At 36.9% G+C, this 22,385-nt stretch overlaps 1 non-coding gene and 2 pseudogenes across 1 annotated transcript; 2 read left to right on the forward strand and 1 right to left on the reverse strand.

The window, feature by feature from the left end:
- Nucleotides 1–47: 47 nt before the first annotated feature.
- On the reverse strand, nucleotides 48–979 carry LOC129053378 (calponin-2-like; annotated as a pseudogene).
- A 1,535-nt stretch (nucleotides 980–2,514) lies between these two features.
- LOC129053379 (glucoside xylosyltransferase 1-like) lies at nucleotides 2,515–3,731 on the forward strand (annotated as a pseudogene).
- Nucleotides 3,732–9,641: 5,910 nt separating this feature from the next.
- Nucleotides 9,642–9,746, forward strand: LOC129053546 (U6 spliceosomal RNA). The gene has a single exon (XR_008518335.1). It is a non-coding gene; the product is annotated as a U6 spliceosomal RNA (small nuclear RNA).
- The last annotated feature ends 12,639 nt before the right edge of the window (nucleotides 9,747–22,385 follow it).

Genomic DNA, 22,385 nt, shown 5'->3' on the forward strand with positions numbered 1-22,385 from the left:
AAACACCCAGACGGGAGACCGCGTGCGGAGAGAGCGTGCGGGGAGCCTCAGTAGCCGGCCTCCTTCTGGTAGTAAGGAGGATATTCAGCGTCCTCCCCTGGGACCGGGCAGTCGCCGGAGCCCGAGGGAGCCCCGTGGGCCACTGGGCCTTGCGGACAGTACTTGGGGTCATATATCTGCCGGCCCAGGCTGAAGACTTGGCCAATCTGGTTGGCGCCCTGCGTGTAGCCTGTCTGCAGGGACATGGAGGAGTTGTCACACTTGTCGATTCCGAGCTTGGTATCATAGATGTGCCGCCGGTCCCGAGAGCCGTCATGCCCACCTGGCTGGCGCACTTGTTTGTGCCCATCTGAAGGCTGATGGTCGAGTGGTCCGGGGGGGGCAGGATGTGGTTCTTGGGGTCGTAGAGATGCCTTCTCGTGCCATACGCGGTCATGCCTGGCTGGCTGAAGCATTTGTTGGTGCCCATCTGCAGCCGGATGACGCACTGGCCCGCCTTCATAATGGCGTATTGGAAATTCTGCTCCTGCTTCTCCGAGTACTTGTCACTGATGTCCCCCCTGCTCTGCAGCGCCTTAGTCTTGGCCTTCCTTCCCTGCCAAGGCGAGAAGAAACACCTGCACCTGCCTCACATTCCCACTCTCAAACATGTCCTTGGCTTCAAATAGGTCCACGGGGTTCATGTTGTAGCTGACCATGGTCTTGATGAAGCTGGGGAAGTTTTCTAGCTGGTGCCAATTCTGCAAGGAGCGGTTGATCTTGGAGACTGAGCCCGGCTGCAGCTTGTTCATGAGTGTGCCTAAGATAATCCCGTCCTTCCGGCCTTTCTGGAAGTGGGGCAGATGAAGCGGCTGGTGAGTCCCTCGATCCAGCTGAGCAGCTCTGCCTTCTTCTGGGGGTCATATTTGGACAGAAGCAGGTTCCTGACCTCTGCAAAAAGCCTGTAGGAGGGGCCCTTGTTGAACTGCTTGGAGCTCATGGCTAGCGGGTGCGGCAGCGGGATGGGACAGGACTGGACGGGGGGACTAAGTCTTTTTTCTAGTTTGCAGTATTTTGTTTTTACCACACCATTTTTTTTTTAGCACATATGTTTTGAGTATTTAAAAAATGTGTTTAAAATGTTAGACCATCTCCCTTTTTTTCACCTTCCGTTTTACCCTTTACTGCCATTTATACCCACACATCCACACACACATCTACACACACACACATGCACACACACATACTGGCCAAAATTAATTTAGATGTACAAATGGGTTATTTGAATCAAAAATGTCAATCTGTATTAGTTAAAGTGTCATGCCAGTGCGAATTATTTTTATAATCCTTTTAAGAAGAAAGAACTTCCGGCTGGGCGCGGTGGCTCAAGCCTGTAATCCCAGGCGTGATTTTGGGATTTTGGGAGGCCAAGGAGTGTGTATCACGAGGTCAGGAGTTCAAGACCAGCTTGCCCAAGATGTCGAAACCTTGTCTCTACTAAAAATAGAAAAAAAAAATTAGCTGGGCATGGTGGCATGAGCCTGTAATCCCAGCTATTTGGGAGGCTGAGGCAGAGAATTTCTTAAACTTGGGAGGCAGAGGTTGCAGTGAGCAGAGATCGCACTGCTGCATTCTAGTCTGGGTGACAGAAAGGGAGTCTGTCTCAAAAAAAAAAGAAAGAAAGAAAGAAAAAGAAAAAAAGGGAAAAGAAAAGAAAGAAAGAACTTCCCTAATTTTTTGAAGAGACCATTCTGTATCCATTTTATAATTTTGTGGCCACCAAAAAAGATGTGTCAAATCATAGAGTGAATATAATAAGTGGTAGTTTAAAATGTTGAATTTTGCCAGGGTGTGATGGCTCACTCCTGTACTCTCAGCACTTTGGGAGGCTGAGGCAGGTGGATCACCTGAGGTTGGCAGTTCGAGACCAGCCTGGCCAACATGGTGAAACCCGTTCTCTACTAAATATACAAAAATTAGCCAGGCATGGTGGCACAAATGTGTAATCTCAGCTACTCAGGAGGCTGAGGAAGGAGAACGACTTGAACCCTGGAGGTAGAGGTTGTAGTGAGCCGAGATTGCACCACTGCACTCCAGCCTGGATGGCAGAGTGAGGCTCCATCTCAAAAATAAAATAAAATATTAAAATTTTACAAGTCATTTTTCCTATTCTAATTTTTGAATGCAACCACTGCCTCTTACAAAACAGTCTCGTTAAACTATTTTGGTGATAATGAATTATTAAATAAAAGGAGAATTCCACAGAAATATATATGGCTCTTTTATGTTTAATACAAGAGCCTGAAAAATGGTTGTATATTGTAAAATTGAATTACTTTCTATCCAGTTCCACTGGTTCGCAGTGTTTTATCTTTATATTAAAATAAATATAAATTATTGATTGATGAAATTTTTTCCTTTAGACACTGCTGCTGAATCCATGGAGAAAAAAAATTTCCAGAAGTAGGCTGCCTCCGCTCCAGTTCACCCAGCGAAGGCGCGGCGAGACAGAGACTGAGGAGCGCGGCTGGGGCGATGCGGCGCTACTCGCGCCTGGTGGCACTGTGTCTGGCCTGCAGCTTCTGCTCCCTTCTTTATGCCTTCAGCCAGCTGGCCAAGTCGCTGGAGGAAGAAGAGGGAGGCTGTGGCTGGAAGCCGCAGGCTGCGGTGGCTTCCTGGCTCGCGGGTGGAGGACGCGGTGCAGTGAGAGTCGCGGGCAGCGCGGGCCCCGTGGCGCATTCCAGCGGGTGGGACAGGTGTAGACTGAAAATACAGCCTGTTGAAAAAATGCATCTAGCTGTAGTTGCCTGTGGTGAAAGACTGGAAGAAACTATGACCATGTTGAAGTCAGCTATCATTTTCAGCAGCAAACCTCTTCAATTCCAGATTTTTGCTGAAGATCAGCTACATCATAGCTTTAAAGGAAGACGTGACAGGGGTCATTTCTCCAAATATTTAATTATACAATACACCCCATAACCTTTCCAAGTGAGAGTGCAGCAGAGTGGAAAAACTAAACCAGGTGCTTTGCAGAGATCCTTCCTGCCTTTAATCCTGAAAGAAGTTGACTCCCAATTGTATGCCGACACTGATAGCCGTTTTTTACGACCCGTTGATGATATTTGGTCTTTATTAAAGAAATTTAATTCCACACGAGTTGCTGCAATGGCACCAGAACATGAGGAACCTAGAATAGGATGGTATAGTCTCTTTGCTAGGCATCCATAATATTGAAAAACTGGAGTAAACTCTGGAGTTATGTTGACAAACATGACTCGAATGAGACTGAAGTGTTTCAAGAATGATATGACAACTGTGTGAATACAATGGGAAGATAGACTTATGACATGGCTTAAAAAATACAAACTAGACATTACATGGGTGATCAAGATCTGTTAAATATAACGTTTTTTCATAATCCAGAAAGCCTTTTTGTTTTTCCGTGTCAATGGAAGTGTCGTCCAGATCATACTCTATATGGAAGCAGTTGCCAAGAAGCAGAAGAAGGAATGTATTCTTCATGGGAACAGGGGTGTTTACCATGATGATGAGCAACCAGCATTTAGAGCTGTTTATGAAGCACTGAGAAATTGTTCTTTTAAGATGACAATGTTCATTCCCTAATAAAACCTTTAGAACTGGAACTACAAATAACAGTGCATACATACCGTGGAAAAATTTACAAAATATTTATCGAACAACTAGCAAAATGTGTAAGAGATTGTTATACTAGATCACCAAAGGAAAGATGACTCTTGGTGCCTGCAATATCAAATGGATGAAAACAACAAAACATCGGACTGTAAGTGTGAAGGAATAGTCTTGGGTGAAGAATTAAGGAGGGAGTTATTCATCTCCAGAATTTTTTTTCCTAAAGAGGCTGCATGAGCACTATTTTCAGGTAATGAAGAATAAGTTAAAATCTTGGGCTCCAACAAAGAAACGTTTTTGGTCTCTGATGTTTTGTAATGTTACTTACTATCATTCTAGTATTGATGAAAATATTATTGAACGGTTTTAGCCTGGAAACTTCTGTTGAATCATACTCTCAAGTAAGAATGGTGGGGCTGTGAAGATGGAGAAAATGTACCTTAAACACAGTGCAAACACTCAGACTGTGAGAAGGGCAATAATTTTATGTCAGCTCTACTTCACTTTAAATGTATGACAGAAACAGTTTGTTTACAGGAGCAGAAACCGTTATGTTTCTAAAGAAATGTGATGTAACCAATGTAACCATTGACAATCTATGTGTGCTTTTATACATTTCATCTTTGTTTTAAGAATTTTTATAACAATCATGTTTAAAATTGTTTTTAGATTATAAGTAAGCTACATGTTAAAACTTGAGCTGTATAAGAAAGAGGAAATATAGTGAAAACTTTGGGGTTTTAATCTATGTGTGTGTGTGTGTGTGTGTGTGTGTGTGTGTGTGGAAGAGAGAGAGAGAGAGATGCAGTGTTTTCATTTTGTATGCATTAAACTGTCTTGCCAGAACTCAGATCTAAGATTGTTAAGCAGTATATGGGGACTTTTTTTTATCACTTTAAATGAAAAATTTCAGCTGTACTGGGCATTCTGGAAGCAAAACATATTATGCTGATGATAAAGTGAGAACCTTAAGAGTACACTCATATAATGGTGGAAAATGTGATGGACCAAAATGCAGAAGCTATACACATCCTGTGAGTAGTAATTTTAGTTACAATGGAGTAGAAAAATGTGGTGCATTTAAACTTTTCTTCCAAATCATAATGGCTTTGCAAGATACAGCTTTACATGTCTACAGCTTTACTTTAAGTAAATGTCTACAGCTTTACTTTAAGTAAATGTCTACAGCTTTACTTTAAGTAAATGTCTACAGCTTTACTTTAAGTAAGTTAAACAACTTTGGTGAATGATTTGGATTAAGATTGTTACATCCAGCCATAGAAAATCTAGTTTTAATTGGGATGATGTGAGTATCTTCCTTTTTTGGAATATCACTGAAAACAATTAATTTTTTAAGTCTTGAAGATGAGAAAAATATTACTTATCTAATAAAACGATTTTAACAGCTAATTTATAACTATCTATTATAATTATAGATTCTGAACACTTAGCATGTACTGTGCTGGCGCAGATATCTTATTTTACCAACTGCTAAATGATTATCTTCTTTTTTTCCCTGATATTTTAATGCTGAAGTAGAAAGCGGAAAATCATGAAGAAAAAATATCACCTGTGAAAATAGTGGCAGTTGGCTTTGTGAAGACACCGTGGCCTCTGTGGAGACATGGGATATGCAGAAAGAGGTGGTGAGTACAGTTGTTCTGTCTTCTGCAGTTCAGTCAGGGACACCTTGAGAGAGGAAAGTTTAAGCAAGGTACATTAGAAGTTACTGACAGGTCCAGCATTCTCAGAACAGATGGGCTTAGAGAACACGAGTTGTAGTTCCTAGGCAGAATGCCATGGTGGATATGAGGAACTGTGAACTGTGTTGAAATTGAGCTTACTGAGCAGAAAATGAGAATACTAAAAATTTTAAGTTTGAAGGTTACGTATTAGATCATTTCTAGTGGTCCCCAAGTATGATCATTGCCTGCCTGACTATATAAGACTCTTGGAGAGGCTAAGAATAGATTCCTGAGATTAGCCCTTTGGCAACTCTGGTATGCTGTGTCTAGGATGGAGTCTGCAAAAAATTTTTTAAAGAAGAGACATAAAAATTATACAAAACTGGGCTGGGTGTGGTGTCTCATGCCTGTAATCCCAGCAATTTCGGAGTCTGAGGTGGGCAGATCACCTGAGGTTGGGAGTTCGAGACCAGACTGACCAACGTGGAGAAACCCCATCTCTACAAAAAATACAAAATTATCCGGGTATAGTAGCGTATGCCTGTAATCCCAGCTACTCGGGAGACTGAGGCCAGAGAATCGCTTAAACCCGGGAGGCAGAGGTTGCGGTGAACCGATATCACGCCATTGCACTCCAGCCATGGCAACAAAAGCAAAACTACGTCTCAAAAAAAAAAAAAAAAAGTTATACAAAACTAGAAAAGTTCATTGGTACTCAATATCCAGATCTGACACTTATCACAATGTTACCATGTTTGCTTCATCAGTCCCGTTTTTCTTTGCTGAAATATCTGAAAGAAAATGCCAGGCATCATATTATTTCGCTGCTGTGAACACTTTGGGTGTGTACCATGATATCACACTTAACAAGAGCAGCAACAGGCCTTCAGCCTCATCTCACATCCAGTCCTTACGCAAATTTCCCTGATTTTCTCAAATATAACAACTTCTAGCTGGTTTGTAAGAATCAGGGTACAGAATATAAGTCACATGATGATTTTTTTTTTAACAAGCACCTCAGATGACTTTGAGGGTAGCTACTTTGGGAATCACTGGAAATTATTTTACCAAGAAAGTTGAAGATAGGGTGCCCAATTCTTGGCACAGTTGGTGGATTATAAATGTGATGTTGAAATATTACATTAGAGGAAGCATTTGGGATTATTGACAAGATATAAATTTATATTAGTAAGTTCCTGAAGATTTAATTTTGTCAGTGAACAGAGAATCTCAGCCCCATGGGCTCTAATTGATTGGGATTGTGTAGAGCATGGTCACAGTTTAATCCAACTGGACTGTATGCCATGGTCTCCCTCGTGTTGTGGCTTACTTATACTGTCACACACTCCACACTGTGGATCATTTGGAAGGTTCTTCATTTGGTTTATTTATCATTTTGCCATAAATTGCCATAAATTTGCCATAAATTGATCATTTTGCCATAAATTGAATTACAGTGAAAATTCTCTGTTAGCAGCCATTTCTACTTAAAATTAAAGTTATCACAAAATATCTATAATAATTTTTAAATGAATTTTTTGAATTTTATCTTTAGACAAGATAACTCTTCTTTTTAATTCTAGAGAAATGCAGTTCTCAGAGTTAATGAGAGGTTAAGTTATAGATGGACAACTTGGAGAATGTACTAGATTTTCATATAAATGGACTTTCATAAAACATAGTATAACTATGCAGTTCATATAAATCACAATGTTTATTCTTTGAGTCTATGTATTAATTCTGACCTCAGAACTATCTCTGGGCTACAGTAGTACCAGTGGGATGCCTTTAATATGCAGTCAAACTTCATTTGTATGAAGTACAAAAGAACTTAGGAAACCTTTAAAAATACATATTGTAATTTATACTTTAAAAAATGCTTACTTTTTTCTTATGAAGAGTAGTTCATAATATACAAGGGTTATAAGGCCCTGAAATAATATTAGTGCTTACTCATTGCCCTCTCATCTTGCCTCCAGTCAGATATTATTGGTATGGTGAAAAGAAGACCAGACGGTGAACTAGGTCTGGATTCTTCTCTTCTTGGTTAGTAACTGCATATTATTTAACCTTCTCTGTGTCTTAGATTTTTAAGTACAATCAGTATACCATTCGAACATCACAAGATGAGACTCAGAAGAGATAATGGATTTGGAAGCATTCTGCATGGCTTACATTATGCCACACCACTGTTACTGTTCAAGTTCTGTTTTGCTCTGTTGTTTCTGTACAGGGCATTCAGTTTACTCAGGCTGAATATTTTATGACATATATCTCCAGTATGAATTTGTTTATTTTATGTAATGAAGACTTTCTCAGGAAGAGAAAGCAGAGAAGAAAAGAATGATGTGACTGAATCAAAAAAGAAGGAAAAGAGAGGAAGTGAGAAAAGGGAAGAGGAAAGAGAAAGGAATAAGAATGGGAAGGGCAAAGGGCTGAGTAAAAGAAAAGGTGGAATCAGAGTGTGGAAAATTGAGAAGTAGAGATGGAGAGAAATGGTGTGGAAAGATTTACTTTTTGAGTTGTAGCCCTCATGCTCCACCACTGTTTGCTTGCCTAGGCTCTGTGGAGTTGGGAAAGGTGCTGACATCCATGGATCGGGGCAATAGGGCCTGCTCTATTTGGTTGGTTGGTTGGTACTAGAGTAGTTTCCCCTTCACCCTACTCGCTGATTATTTAATGCCAATTCAACAGTTTATGTTTTTCTACTGGATCCCAGTTTGTGAGCTAGGACCTGTGGAAACACAGTATCTTCGTGTTTAACTTTGTACTTTTAGCCATCCCAAGTGTTAGGCTGCAAGGCTAACTCCATATTCCCCAGGGGAGGTTGGAGGTGGAGGTGACACTTCATTAGGTCTGAAAGGGCCCCAGGAATATGTTGCAGCAGTTTTCCCAGATGGTACTTATGAGAAGCCAGGTTTGGGAATCACTGCCCAGCCTTGAATGGCAAATTAAACAACAAATCACACCAATTTATTCCTCAGTCAGGATACTTTCAGTTGAACCATTCTGAGTAGATTGAAGAGAACAAAAGACAGCAGAAATACCTTAAAAAATTCATTGTCTTATTTTTCAGATGTTTGCATTTAAGTAATACCTTAGTAGTAATCAGAACCTCTTTGAGGTGTTTTTACAAAGACCACTGATTTGTTTTTAAAAATATTTTTTGGTTCATTAGAGTAGAGAATAAAGTAGGGGTGAAATATGTCAGGTGTGGGGCGAGATATTCATTTATTAAATGCAATTTCAAGGATCTTAAAACAATAATTGCCTTATTCCATTTTAATATTTAATGAAAGTAGATTTTTAAAAAATCTCCAAAACTAATTAATCTTTAATTCAATGTCAAAGAAAAATTGCAAGAAATATTGTTAAGGAGGTGAACAAAATGTTACTTAAGACTATTTCAAAAGAGGTCAAAACTATTGCAATAGAGGAGAAAGACTGAATTCAACTCGTTGAAACAAAAGGCAGGAGAGTTTTGCATGAGCTAGTGAAATCTACTTCATGTTAGAAGAGAGGTTGGTCAATGTGACTAGGCCAGATGTGTTTACTAATTGAGGCTTAGGAAAGTTACATTTCTAACCTCTCCCGAAGACTGGAAGATGGAGGTACTATCTTTCTAGATGATTATCTTTCAATGGGATAGCTCCCAGGTCCTTGAGAGTGACTTTTCTGTGTTGTAAAACCGGCCAGAGGCTAGGGAATGATTTACATCTCAAAGGGCCAATTTCAACTTTACTGAAGTGAGTGATCTTAGGAAATGCAAATGAGGGGCCTAGCATCGGAAGAAAACCTGCTTAAAGTTTTGTCTAGCTGTGGGGAAAGTTGAGGCCATTGTGGTCTTCTAGTTTTAAGCAATAGATGAAAACGGTATACTTTATTTTAAACATGGTGGTGGGACACATCATTTCAAACTTTTATACATAATACAACATAGAATTAATATCAGTCCATCAGTCTTAGGCTTCTAATAGTAGGACAAAAATGTGTTTTTGTTTCTTTTTTATGTTTTTATTAATAGCATCAATGAACTAGTGAAATAGTAGGGCATAACCAGGTGGCAATTTAGATGGGATCAGAAGAGGCTAGAAAGAGGAATTGAGCCTTCAGAACTCTTCATGTCAGGGAATGTGCTTTCCTGGAGAAAGCCACCAAAAGTCTGAACTGCACATTTGGGAGCCTCAAGGACCTAGGGGGAAAAAAGTTGTTTTTTAAAGCTTCAGAAACTGAAAAGACTGTTTCCTGAAAGGATAAAACAGAATTAAACTTGCCATAACATGTACTATAGTGTAGAGACACCAATCCTTAAAGCAGTACTAATATGCTCACTTTGGTTGCACACATGCTGAAATGGGAAAAACACATATAAGATTAGCATGGCCCCTGTCCAAAGATGACATGTAAATTTGTGACACATTTCGTATTTAAAGAAACAGTATTGAGGTATTGATAACTTAAAATTGCATTAAGTATTAGTAGTTCTGAGACTACTGACTCCCCCAGGCATCTTACCAGAGAAATTTCTCTCTAGAGTAAGATAAAATCAGCTGAAGATTCAGCGATATTATAGGTTTAAACCATCCTCAATTAATAAAAACATAATTCAAGTAATAAAAACATCACTAAACAGAAAAGCACTGGTACGAAGTCATAAGCATTTCAAGACTCCAACTCTTAGAGTCTGGAAGAAACAGATACAGCACAAATCAGCACATCTACGTGACAACCAAATAATCATAAAGGAAGAGAGGTAATGTCATGGTAGTGTTGTAATCAAGCGAGTTATAGAGAAATGCCACACTCTGAGACGAATTCAGGAGTCCTTTATTAGCCGGCGGCTGAAAGATGGCTAGTGCTCAAAATTCTCTCGGTCCCAAAGAAGGGGCTAGATTTCTTTTTATATCGTGGTCTAAATAGGGGAGGGGGAGTTTATCTGAAGCAATTTTTACAGAAGAAGAATTGGCAAAAAGTTAAAAAATAATTGGTTACAGAAGAAGTTATAGAAAAAAATAACCAGTTCCAGGTGCAAGGGCTTAACCTACCACAAATAGATAAATGCAGGGGTTTTAGGTGCCATCCACCGAGTGCGTCCCCAGGAGCTGCTTGTTCAGCTTGCCTCAATATCTTATCAGTAACTGAATTCCTGGACATGCTTGGAGTCAGCTTGCATTAGTTATGCCCTCAAGGGAGGGATGTAAAGGGTCTGTAAGTGCGGGAACTAAAATGGAGTCTGTCCAGCTTTCTCAGCTAAGAGAGAGATAATCAGGTTAAAACAAGGTGGGGTATCACAGTAGTATAACTCCTATTTCTAGCCGCTCTTGCAACTAAAGGTGGCATGTGAAGAATAACTCTATTCTTCTACATCATGTTTGGACAAACAATCTTTCAATTGATTTAAGCACACCTTCAGAATGAAACATAATTTCTTATCTCAGGAATCTCAAAATCTAATGGAAGAGGCAAGCTTATATTGAGTAATTTAGCAAAGCAGATTGTGCTTGGCAAAATAAAGTAATTCAATACACAAAAAATAAGAGAAGAAGAAATAAATAGTTCATAGTTGTAATAAATTAGAACTTTATCATGCAGAATAGATAGAGAGACATTCCTCAAAAGATTAAGAGAGGCATAAAGTAAATGTAAGTGTAAACTATAGCAGTTTTCTTAGGCAGAGAATCATACTTTAGGGTAATGAAGGTGATGCTGGAGCTCAGGTTCCTTTGGAGAAGGCAATACTAAAAGTAGAGTTATCATTTATGAGATCCAAGAAGCCCAAGAAAAGGTAATAAGAGTCCAAGCCAACGAAGGCTCAGGCTTCTTTCCTAAAGAAAAAGGAACGAATAGCTAAATGTGACAAATGTCAAGGTATCTTTTAGGAAAGTTACACTTCCTCTGAAACACAACAGAAATCAAAGACAGTCACCCTACTGCACTCCTTGCCTCTCTTCCAAGGATACAGCTATGTATTTTTTTTTAAAAAAAAAAAGGTAAAGGGGATATAACACTTGACCATGTCTCTGTCCAAGGTGAATTTCTCCAAAACCACAGCTTTGGGGTACTTGTATGGGATATAGTTTAAACCCCACTGAATTTGATTTCTCACCCTGCCAGACACTTACCTTTATTTTTTTCTCTATATTTGTTTGTTTTGTTTCCTTAATATATTCCAGGAAATGTATTTGTGGGCTGTCCTACAGGAGAAGTGATGATGAATGGAAAAGTGTGAAGAATCTTCTATTCTCCCAAGAGTGTAGGGCAAAGAGGGTGCAATTGCACCCAAAATATCAGTTTGGAAGGGTCACATAACTGATACTATAAAGTAACACATTGTCTTACAGAATTCTCATTCTTAGGTTAAAATATTACCTTCTTCATCAAACTTACCTAACCGCATGTTTTTTGATGCTGTTTGAGTAAAATATAATACACTTTTATTTCCCAAATGTGCACACACACACACACACACACACACTTAATATATTATATTTTGGGAAATATATGTGCTATAGTATCTATATTTATTCACTTCCAAAATTTGTACTTAATTAAAATGACAAAACATAAATTTGCTGAAAAGAGTTGGTAAAATGATCAACTGTATTCAGTCACATAACTATTATTTAGTCTTAGTAATGAAAATAGAAAAAAAAAAAAAAACAGCTTGGTGCAGTGGCTCATGCCTGTAATCCCAGCACTCTGGGAGGCCAAGAAGGTTGGATCTCCTGAGGTCAGGAGTTCGAGACCAGCCTGACCAACATGCTGAAACTTCATCTCTACCAAAAATACAAAAATTAGCTGGGTGTGGTGGCACGCACCTGTAACCTCAGCTACTTGAGAAGCTGAGGTGAGAGAATCGCTTGAATCTGGGAGGCAGAGGTTGCAGTAAGCAGAGATTGCGCCACTGCATTCCGGCCTGGGTGGTAGAGTGAGACTCCATCTGAGACACAAAAATAGAAAGGAAGGAAGAAAGAAAGAAAGAAAGAAAGAAAGAAAGAAAGAAAGAAAGAAAGAAAGAAAGAAAGAAAGAAAGAAAGAAAGAAAGAAAGAAAGAAAGAAAGAAAGAAAGAAAGAAAGAAAGAAAGAAAGAAAGAAAGAAAGAAAGAGAAAGAAAGAAAGAAAGAAAGAGAGAAAGAAAGAAAGAGAGAGAGAGAAAGAAAGAAAGAAGGAAAGAAAGAACAGAAAAAAACAACAGACACTAAAAGCTAAGAAAATAGTGTGTTCATTTTGGAATCTAATTCAAAATTCATTATAATGAATTTTAATGGACCATCAAAGGCGTGTGTTGAAGTTCACTGAATATTACTCAATATTTAAGAATTACAGACAACGCATATTTTGTTTGTAGCAATGTTTGATTTGTTTTGCATCTATATATTTGCATTTATTTAAAACAAAAAACATCAAAATATATTTCACCTGTTATTTGGAAAAAACATTGAGTAACTAATTGTCCAAATATAGCTATTTTCTAATTTTTAATTAAAAATGTTTCTTATTAAAAAAAACATTTCAAAATAACTGACATTTAATGTTTTTACATTTTGTAAAAAGTGTTCATACACATCTATTTAATTTCTAGATGCATGAGAGAATCATCACTGTATCTGGAAGACAGATGCCAAAGATGTTCAGTTATTATCCATGTATCTATGCATAAAGGATTGAAAATGATATTTCATGCCATAATTTATCTAAATGTTCATTCCTTTGGAACACTGTTTTCCACCGATAGCAACAAGACTTGGAACAAAATAAATAGCAATATCATATGCATTTTCTATTTCTGAACTTTTCCAATTCTGGAAATATTCATATGATCATTCTGTGACAGACTGATATCACCCGCGATCCTAAGTCACTAAGAATAAGTGTTAGATTCTTTGGGTTAAATTGCCATAAGGACCAAATTTATTTTTTTAACCAATTCCCTAAAGAATCAACTGATTTTTAGTTTTACAGCATATGTATCACCTTTCCATCCAATTTGCCTTAATTCTAGTTCTTTTTATCCTTCAATAGTGAGGATGAGAAAATCTGGTTGCATATGGCTATGGTTGATTTGAAAAGTACTTTTTAAACATTTGGAAGCTTTTCAAAACCAAAAACATATTTGCCAAGTGATCTTTTTCCCCTACATTTTAAATCCATGTGCAACTTAAAAGAAACTTAGACCATATGCTGTTCAGATTCACTTTTATTTAAATCATGAAAATTATATTTAATAGCTTTTTGACACACAGGGAGCTTTTAAATTAAGCTTCTTTAAATTTTATATTTTTCAAAATACACTCTGTTTTCTATCTATCCTCAACCACTCCTCACTACTCTCCAAGAAAATATCAGATTTAATTCAGGAGATGTAAGTTGGATGTTTTCAGTCCATCAACACTCTTTAAGTAATTTTAAAAACATCCTTTTTTCACTTTTTCTCTAGTTTTTTTTTGTTTGTTTAAATATCTCAGTGCAAGTTCTGAACTGTTTTATTTATATCAGGATCAATAATCTGAGGAATGAAATAAATTGTTGCATTTGTTGCAATAAATGAGTTTATGCTTCCTTTACAGAACATTAAGGACACGAACTTTTTAAGAACATTTTAATGTTTCACTATAAATGATACTTGAGCCTTGTATTACAACAAATAAGGTAAACTTATATAAAGAAAACATAAAAATCTTCTCCTCATCTGCAATCCCACCTGCACTGAAGTAATCAATGTTAATGGTTTTCTGTCCATTCTGCCACACCTCTAATGGATGGAATTTATGTAGTGTAATTCTTTGTCAGGTACAACTACACATGAGTAAAACTAGGAGTGATTTAGAACTCAAGATTAGGATTTTTAACTAGTAGTGAAATGGGAAGGGAAAAGCAAAAGTAAAATACACATCAACTAATGGCAGAATGGGGTATAGAAGGGAGTCATCTGTATATAGGACATCTGATGGCCCAGCCACTCAGCTACCTCAGCCACACCTGAAATAATAAATAGACAAGTGCATTAAAAATTGTAAGCATGATGGAAGGGTCACCATGTGATTGCTACTATTATATTGTTTTATTGTTTTGTTCTCCCAACAATGTATAGCTCAAATTTATGCTACAGGTTGTTCATATCCCTTAACAAAATATCCATTAATTTATGGATTTGATAAAATTCTAACTTACTACAATGCCCTGCAAATAATAGTTCAGCCCATCTGTGGTGATGACTTTTCTGGAAGATCTTTCTGATGTTGAATAACTAATAGTGTTTTTCAATGTTACTATTAGGTTGGTGCAAAAATAATTGCGATTTTTGCCATTAATCACAACTACTTTTGCACCAACCTAATAGAAATTTAACATTCTGTATCTAACGTTTGTGGACATCTATTGAATATGCAGTAATCTGGGGAGAAGTTGGTGGAAGAGATGTGTGTTGTTTTTTGAAAGATAGTATTCTGAGGGAGGGCAGAAAAGGGATATACATATAAGAAAATAGTGGATCTTGATCAAATGCATCCTTGCTCCTATTTACAAGAAGTCTGCTCTGTGTTACCGAGCTAATAAACTTTTGTGAAGTCAACTAATTCAAAAGAATTTACCGTCTAGAGAAATTTACGTTTGTAATAATAGTTTTCTTAATGACAGAAATTTCATGTTTTTTATTGTATAGCTATAAATATAGAGTTATAAAATCTAAATACAGACAAGCCTACCCAGCGTTTGATTATACTCAATGATGTTTAAAAGTAATGGCCTATCTTTTGTTCTTACTGGGAACATTATCATTAGCACAGTGCTTCATGCAGGTTCTTATTACTTCTATCACCCATTGTTATGATCGGCAAAGCACAAAGAAATACTCAAATAGGAATGCTTGGGCACATTGCAGCACTTATCCTAGGGTGGGCTGGATACTGAGTTTCTTAATTTATAAATCTTTCTTTCCAATGCAAAGTTCGTGAAGGCTTAATGTTGGGAAAATGTCTGAATGGCTGTAAATTCCCTGTCTAATTCCCACCCCTCAACACATACCCATTTTTTGGCTCATTCTTAGAACTGCAGCAGTTCTTGAATCTTTGATGGGTTGAAGCTAATCCATATTTGGATTTTTCAATCTGATAGATTTGCCAATATTCTACCCTTCAAAACATTTGTTTCTTTCTTTTTTTCTCTTACATTTCCTCAAAGAAAAACATTGAAAAAACAATTTTTTATTTGGTCTGAAACTTTATGGTGCAAGTCTGAGGACAGGAGTAAATTTAGAGACCTGTTCACCCACTTTCGATTTGGAGAATGCCTGGAATATATATTTTTTTCTCTCTGAACAATGCAAAGTAGTTGCATGCAGAAAGTATCAATTAGAAAAATTAATTCTTTCCACATTTCATCAGAATTTTAAGTGGTTACACCACAATAATCCCAAGCTACTTTGGAAATCGTAAAACAAAACTTTGAAGATCAAACCATCATTATTATTTTCACTAAAACCTAAAAATTCAGCCACAATATGCCAAACCAGTTGGGACAGGACTTCCCTCCTCTAATTTAGTTTTTATTGCTGGATACGTGATGGGCTACTTACTATATCAACTGTCTCATAGGGCAAATTGTACCTGGAGAAAATGTGAGTATTGCCTCTGTGATACTCTTCAGTCTGAACCAATACAAACATTCTATGAGTAATTCTGAATACTTTCAGTCTGCTTGTTCTTCAGCCTTTAAATTTGGAAATAATAGCAAAAATAGGCAACATTTATTGAGAACTAACTATATTCCAGACTTTACTAAGAACTTTATCTGCAACATTTTATTTAATGCTCATCACCAAGCTGTGAGAAACATATTATTGTTTTGCTCACTTTTACGTAAAGGAAGTAGGGCTTAAAGAGGCAAAGTAACGTGACTATGATTACATAGCTAGTAAATTCTGGAAAATGTCATGATTTAAAACTCTGATTGTCAAAATTACAGCAAAACATCAGAGTCTCTTATTATTCACCTCTCTTCTTTCTTTGGAGGTGGTCAATCTGTACATATAAACAGTAATTTTTTTTCTCCTATCAAAATGGCTTCATAACATTTGATAACAAATAAGGAAATCTAAACAATGTATGGACTTTAATTAATATCATGTAGAAATATTGGTTTGTTAGTTTCAAAAAAGGTACCATACCAGTATAAGTTACCAAGCTAGGACACTGAGTGTGGGGTATGGGAGAACACTCTGTGTTATAGTCAATTTTACAGAAATCTAAAGCTATTCTAAAATTAAAATTCTATCTTAAAAAATGACTATATAGGCTGGGCGCGGTGGCTTATGCCTGTAAATCCCAACAATTTGGGAGGCAGAGGTGGGCGGATCACCAGGTCAGGAGATAGAGACCAACCTGGCTAACATGGTGAAACCCCATCTCTATGAAAAATACAAGAAAATTAGCGGGGCATGGTGGCGGGAGCCTGTTGTCCCAGCTACTTGGGAGGCTGAGGCCGGAGAACGGCAGGAACCCGGGAGGCGGAGCTTGCAGTGAGCCGAGATTGCGCCACTGCACTCCAGCCTGGGCAACAGAATGAGACTCCATCTAAAAAAAAAAAAAAAAAAAAAAAAAAAAAAGGACTACATATACATACCCAGCCAGTGTTTAAAATGATCAATCCATAAAACTAACAAACATCTTCTATCACAATTTTATGAAGTTTTTGCTAAGGAGAGGCAAAATATACTCAGAAGCCAAATAAGCTGATTTCATTAAACCCATTCTTCTTAATGTCAGAAGCACTTATTCCATGTTTTCAAAATTCATCATATTGTAAGGATTATGAAAAAATACAAAAGCAAATTAAAGTAGTCAAAGCATTTACAAAAATGTTATTAGCAAAACAATCCATCAACAAAAATGTGAACATATTTTAGTTACCCTAAACATGGCAGAAGAGTTGTAATATAAAACGAGATTTGCATGTACAAAAGCTGATTGAAAAAGTATCAGCTTCAAGAATTAACGTCTTAGTTCATAAATCTGAGAGAAAAGAAAGAGAAAATAAAGGCATTAAGAGATATGAAAACACATAAAAGAATAAATATTTCTTTTATAAATCTTTGTGAATATATGACAACATACAAGCTACAGAAAACCAGTTTACTGTTTGTAAGATGAATGTTAGTTCAGAAGTACCAATATGGCATTTTCAAGTCAGTGGAAAATAAGTGTACAGTGTTTATGCAATAATTTATAGTATCCTGAATGCATTAAAGGGTATTTTAGAACATAACTTTTCTTACTGAAGCACATTTTGCAGCTCTGAAAATGTAAGGTGTTTTGAAAATGGATTAGGAAGATTATCAAATACATAACAATAAATTACACTTAAATTAAAACCTCTTTTTACATAGTTTATTGGAAAGTGTTTTTTGTGCTCTAAATGATACACAGTTGATTAAAATTTAAGTGATATTCATCTTAAAATGTGCTTGAGATGTAAATTAGATTTAATACATACAAAATTCTTATTTTCCCATTCAATTTAATAAAAATTACAAAAGGTCATTTACTTTTCAAAAAGAAACTTGTTGAAATAATTACCTATTGAAGACCAGAAATCCCAAAGGATTAGTTATGGATATAGAGCTTTCAAGTTTCTAGGTCACTGAATGGAATCTAAAACCAACCCCTGAAGGGTATTATCAGGAAAAATTGTTAAATGGCCTTTATCAAATGGTCTCAGTGGGAGACAGGTGTCCAATGTTGCTGACCATCTGGGTTTAAAGCAAGAACATAAAAGGGGATGATTGCCCCTAAAATATTACCTCCAGGGATTTGGTTTAGGCCAAACATTGAGATTGGACAAGTCTACAGTACAGTGAGTTAACATAATCTCCTCCACCCCACTCTCCATACACACAAACTCAACTGACAATCCTCACCAATGCACACACATACACACACATTCTGCATAAGCTTCCTGAAAAGGTATTTACTATAAAAATGATTCAAGAAAAGGGAGAAGTATTACTTTTGCCTTGGAAAGAAAAGCTAAATTTTCTCAAGAGATTAAAATTTGTATCAATAGATAAAAAAGAGAGATATAGTAAAGACATATGTAAAAAAAGAAAATGTGTACATTAATTACACAGATTTTGAAATTATGAAGACCAATGCTGAATTTATTTTGAAATAGTTTCAAATTGCACAGTTTCATTAGTTGATTTTCCATTGGTTTGAGAAATGTGGGCCATTGTCAAGATATGTCTAAAAGGCTTTGGTGGGTAGGGAAATTATATAATGTGGGATTGGACAGAGTAGGAAGAACAGAGGGCCAAGTGCAAAATGAATTATGAAGTGAAATCAAATATATTTCATTTGTTACTGTAATAAATTGTTTTCAAAATCAGAAAATGAAAATGAATTTGTGTATTTACTATCAAATGCAAATATCAATAAAATTTCTGCACCAATTTTGAGAGTGAGGTAGTGGTTACAGCTCTCCCCATCTCTCCATCACCTGACCAAGAAAAAGAACAAATGCAAGGCACAGTCTGTGTTACTCATTTTGGCCACGATCAGTATGGAGACTTGTGTCTGGTATTGAAATCAACTTTCTGTGGAGCCTAGTAATTTTAGCTAAGCTCCTTCTTTGAAAAATGTGTTTTAAAAAATTAAAGCTGCAATACAAAGACATGAGAGTGAGATGGGGAAAGAGAGCCTGTGGTTGATGAAATGCAAATGAGGCTTGGGTCAGACAGCTGGCTGCTTTGGGATGACATGGTTGATAAATTGTTCTTAAAACATGAGCAGGCATTAGACTCCTGATTTAGTGTCAAACTGGCAAAATCAGCAGTATTACCAGATGCTTCCTTTAATTACTGCAACACTACTGCATTAGTCCGGACACTGCCAATAAATGGGAAAGAACTGGTATCGGAGGTAATATCAGAAATCTTTCAACCTTGAAGCTGGATGTGTTGGGCAAAAGCTGCAATGTTGTAAGAAGTTTAATTGTATTTGTAATGTACCAGTGCACCATGACAAAAATGGGGAGATAGCATAGTCAGGACCAGGAAAGGCTGTGATAAATGAGAGAGAATGAGTGATTACACAGCCAGAAGGAGTGTGAAAACAAAGGACAAGCAAATAGAGAGGGGGAAAGCAGCCACCACCATAATTTGAACGGTAAAACTCAGAGGAACTTTGAAGTGGAGAGGAGTGTAGTATTTATTTGGTCCTTGGGAATTTGTCAGGGCTGGAGGATGCACACAACAAATAAACAATTTAGAGTGTTCTGAAATATGGTCAAACAGCAAATGGCTTGTAGTTATGTCTACACTTTGTGCTTGATCCAAACATACACATTTTTGGAGCAAAATCGGATTGATACCTTTTAAACATGCACATGATGTTTTATACAAAATATATCTGGGCCTGGCTACATTTCCAGAATGTCCCATCTCTCTTGGTTCAAATTTCCACCTAGAAATCAAGTTAAGTCTTTGAGATGACACTAATGTTGTTAAGATGCTGCATCAAAATAAAGTTTTTTAAAGTAGATAAGCCATTCAATAATTTTCTAGAGCAGGTGAATGGCAGAAGCATTGACCTCAAATTTCACAATGGACCCCAGTGAGACTTCCCTGAAATCATGTCTCTTTTCCCATTTGTTAAGTACAACCACAGTACTACAACCACAGCCACAACTACACCTACACAATTTCCTCACATAATCAGCTGTACTTTCCTGCTCTAGTCTAACATCTTCCAGCCATGCCTTCCTACAGCACTCTACAGCAAGGGTCAGCAAACATTTTCTAAAATGAGCCAGATAGTATGTTAAGTTTTATGTGCCTTAATGTCTCTCTCAACAGCTCATCTCTGCTAATGTGGAGCAAAAGCAGCAATAGGCAATATGTAATGAGTGATGTTGCTGTCTTCTTCAGTGAAACTTAATAAAAAGTGGTAGCAGGCTAGATTTGGCTTATGGGCTATCGTTTGTCAATCCATGATGGAACGTTTAAAATTTCCATGGTTACTTTAACTACAAAAGTGAGTTTTGCCTATTATATTTTACTTCTTCCAGCAGGGCATGCAGAGAGGAGCAAGTCAAAACACTTCTTCTTGACATTTATATACTCAGAAGTATCCTGGCATGTCACTACAGTACATCATGTATGCTATCCTTTCCTTTTGGTTCTCATATTTTGTCCTAGATTAATAGAGAACATCGAGTACTGTTTACAGATAGAAAAACTAACAAGCCACCTAAACCCAGTCTTTTCCACCTCTTAACATTAGTGTTGAACTTTTCTTATGCACAGACAGCAAAGGTACTTCAACACTTCTGTAAGCTTCTCCTATCAGATGTTGTGTTTCATTTTATCATCTGCAAAAAGCAGGGGAAAGAGTTTACAATTTTGTGTTGGTTATCAACTGCAGCACAACAAACCAACCCACAACTCAAAAAAATAATCATTTAACCTTTCAGCACAAGTATCTGGAAATATCTAAGACCAAGTTGATCTAGGTTGAACCTAGTTGGGCTTGACTGAACTTGTGCTTCTGCAGTTTACTAACTGGAGGGAGTTCTAATCTTTACTGGCTTGCGTTGGGTGAATTACCTAGTGAGGATCTGCACCACCTTTCCTTCATCTTCCGGGAACCAGTATAAGTGTAAGGTGTATAAGGTGTAAGGAAGGGATCCAGTTTCAGCTTTCTACATATGGCTAGCCAGTTTTCCCAGCACCATTTATTAAATAGGGAATCCTTTCCCCATTTCTTTTTTCTGTCAGGTTTGTCAAAGATCAGATGGTTGTAGATATGCGACATTATTTCTGAGGGCTCTGTTCTGTTCCATTGGTCTATATCTCTGTTTTGATACCAGTACCATGCTGTTTTGGTTACTGTAGCCTTGTAGTATATTTTGAAGTCAGGTAGCATGATGCCTCTAGCTTTGTTCTTTTGGCTTAGGATTGACCTGGCAATGTGGGCTCTTTTTTGGTTCCACATGAACTTTAAAGTAGTTTTTTCCAATTCTGTGAAGAAAGTCGAATAATATATTGTTACTGTGCTTTGGGATTAAAATAAGTAATTCCAATTTATAGAACTTTTATACTGATACACAGACACTAAAAAGGGAAAGGGTTTGGATGAGAAGCTCTGCTATGCAATCAACAATCCCAGCCACTCATTTCTGTAGGAGCTGCAGGAGCTCCTTGTAAAGACAGGTTATGGAGAGCGCAGCTTCAGGAAAGATACTTAAAACCCTTCAGTTTCTCCATTTTTCCCAGAGTTTCCCCCAAAAGGTTATGACACTTTATAAGAATGCTTCACTTGTGAAAAACAAATATAAAATCTTGTATATCATATTTAAGGACAAATCTTTATCCCATGTTTTATTTATTTAGCTTACCCTTTAGCTAATATGTCATGCTGACCACATTTTAAATGCTGTAAATGTACATAATGTAATTTATGGATCATTAATGCCTCTTTAGTAGTTTAGAGAAAACTTCAAAAGAAATGGCTCCAGAATAAGCTTCTTGGTTTGTAAAATTCCATGTCATTGACTCAAGTTTGTATAGCATCTCAAAATATAAATATAGACAATCTCAGATAATATATTTGAAATAGCAAATTCCTATTAGTAAAGAATTGTACTTAACTAGACAAGAATAACAGGTCACCATTATTTGAATTGTCTCCTATTAATTTTTGTTTTGTTTTGTTACTCATGTTTTACTTATGGGGGATATATACAACTTCTGTTGTTTTCAGAATTATTGTATGCAGTCAGTAGGAGAATGCAATTTAAGTTTCCCTGATGCTTTTTCACACTTCTATTACTAGAAATATGAATACAGTAATATTGGCAAAGAAAATTGACCAGTTTAATAAAATTTTTCTAGTAAATCTGATTGAAAATAAACATTGTTTATGGCTTTCTTACATCAATATTTTCATGTCCTAGACTACCTTATCCGAAATTAAGTCTTTGAAATTCTAATTATGTGCAAATGTGTAATATATCATCAGCTAAACCTATATAATATATTCTATTTCTGTACTGTGATTGCAGGTTTATAATTCTGGA

The sequence above is a fragment of the Pongo abelii genome, chromosome Y, assembly GCF_028885655.2.
Source record: "Pongo abelii isolate AG06213 chromosome Y, NHGRI_mPonAbe1-v2.0_pri, whole genome shotgun sequence".
NCBI lineage: Eukaryota > Metazoa > Chordata > Mammalia > Primates > Hominidae > Pongo > Pongo abelii.